This window comes from Megascapheus bottae, chromosome X (genome assembly GCF_031878675.1).
Source record: "Megascapheus bottae isolate mThoBot1 chromosome X, mThoBot2.hap1, whole genome shotgun sequence".
In the NCBI taxonomy this organism is placed as follows: domain Eukaryota; kingdom Metazoa; phylum Chordata; class Mammalia; order Rodentia; family Geomyidae; genus Megascapheus; species Megascapheus bottae.
Genome location: NC_143547.1, coordinates 73917535 through 73919730, shown reverse-complemented (window position 1 = coordinate 73919730; position 2196 = coordinate 73917535). Strand labels below are relative to the sequence as shown.

The following is a 2196-nucleotide window of genomic DNA, read 5'->3' as shown; positions in this document are numbered from 1 at the left end:
TGTAAACAATTGTTCTACCATTCCTCCATCATTTTGCACAAATTTTTGTCAAATCAAAACATAACTTTTCTTATTTTATTATCTTTAGTTATATAGTTTCAATTCAACAAATCAGTTTATAAATATAATGCATCTTGATCGATATCACCAATTCTATCACTCTACCCCATCATTCTCAACTCCATCCATATCCTCAACTTCCATGATTCCATGTCCACATCTTTACATTAACCATAATGACTATACTCACCCACCGGATATACATAATTTTAAATAGGGTAAGTAGTTTCTCTCCTGCCTTTGTCTTTCAGGTGGCTGTCAAATCCTGTACTATGAAAGCACTAGTCTCTTTAAGGGCATGATCCTTAATTTTGTTGAGGATATTCATGCTGTGCTTGAGTCACATTCATGGCCAGACCCTTTTTGCCAAAGTGGCCAGTATACCTAATCCAGTGTAGGCAGGTCTTCTCATGGTTCTTGTCCTTGTCCGTGGGAAGATCAATGTTGATGATTAAGACATTTGTTCAGCATCAGTACCTTGAGCACACACATTGGTGATCATTAGAACTTGCTCTCTATCATCTCAATCATTGCAGCCCTCATCTCCACCATAATTTCCCCACTTATCAGAGCCTCTTTTGAGCACTCTACTATCACCTTTTCAGGTATGGCAGAGGATGATGATGGCTTTATGGTGATGGTTTCATGCAGATTGCACAAAGTCTGGAATATCTCATCTCAGTGACTGCACAGGACAGAATACTGCTTGGCAATGAACAATATCTCCTCATGCTTCAATTTGATGACATTAGGGTCTGACACTTTCTGGAGAAACTTCTATATTGAGTCTTCCAAGACAGCAGAGAAAAGGGAACAGTTGCTGTGCAGCATTATCTGGATTTGGCTATTTTGATCTTGGTGGCCCTATGCAACTATGAGGTTCTTGGGGTAACTGAACTTGGCCCCTATGATGTTCTTGGGGTAACTGAACTTGAACTTGGAGCACCAGTCCAGGTCAGTCTTAGAAACACCAATGATGATTCTGACCTTTTTCTAATTTAATACCTCAAACAGCATAAACTAACTTCAAGTTGAGATAAAAAGCTGTCCATCTGTTTAATCACTTTTCTTGTTTGAAGGATGACTTCATACATTGGAAAGAGGTATAGGGGAATTTTCAGGTTCTACTTGCGTAAGCATGGACAACATAAAGATATTAATGCCAGTACTAGTACCAGACTGAGCCTATACAATGAAGTTCTGAGGATTTTCACCAAAAGTCAATTCCAATGAATTTGCTTATATTTTAGATGGACAGTTGAAACCCATAGCATAGATCTCCCAAACAAGCTGTGGTTGCAGGCTATTTCACTGAGTAAAAGGGAGAGTTGGGATCTCATTGAAAGACTTCCATTTGGTTTATGTTGTCCACATGTTGTTTCTGAACAGTTTATTGAGATTGAGCAGCTCTGTTTGCTTTCTCTTTCTCTGTCCTTTTTGCATTAGTATTGATCTCACCAATGATATGTAGCTCGATAAGATGTGAGTTACTCAAACTGCACAAATGGTAGAAAGAATAGAAACAGTCCTGAAATTGACCTCAGACATAGCCAGAAGCCCTGATCATCACAGCTCAACATAGCAGTTAGGATTCTTCCATTGCCACTCACTTTCTACAGTACCACTTTTAGTTAAATCTAAAGTTGGAGCTAGAGTTCCAAAACATTTCAGGGGACAGAAACTGGTAAATTTCTTTTTCTTTTATTATTTATTTTATGAACCTATATTCATGCAGTGTGCTTTCATTTTCACATTTCTATACATGCGTACAATGTACCCTGGTCAAATTCACCCTCATTCACTCTATTAGCCCTCTGCCCTCCCGCAGGTACCTGCTCTCTAACAGACATGTTTTACTTTCCAGTCATTAAGTTTTTAGTGTATATACATTGTACAAAGGGCTTTCACTGTGGTATTTCACACATGCATGTATTATGATTTAGTCAGATTAACTCTCTTTTTCCATGCCTCCATTATCCTTCTATTAGTCAACAGCTTTCATAAGGAATTGGCTTTCCAATCTGTTGAATGCTGTGTGTGGTCATGTGACACGATTTTTACCAGTGTAATAGAATGTGAGCCCCTATTTTATAGCAAAGGAAAATGAAAGGAGCTAATATTCCTGAACACCTCAGC

At 38.3% G+C, this 2196-nt stretch overlaps 1 pseudogene; it reads right to left on the bottom strand.

Annotated features, from left to right (window-relative positions):
- Positions 1–307: 307 nt before the first annotated feature.
- LOC150041342 (ATP-dependent RNA helicase DDX19B pseudogene) lies at positions 308–1200 on the bottom strand (annotated as a pseudogene).
- Positions 1201–2196: the final 996 nt, after the last annotated feature.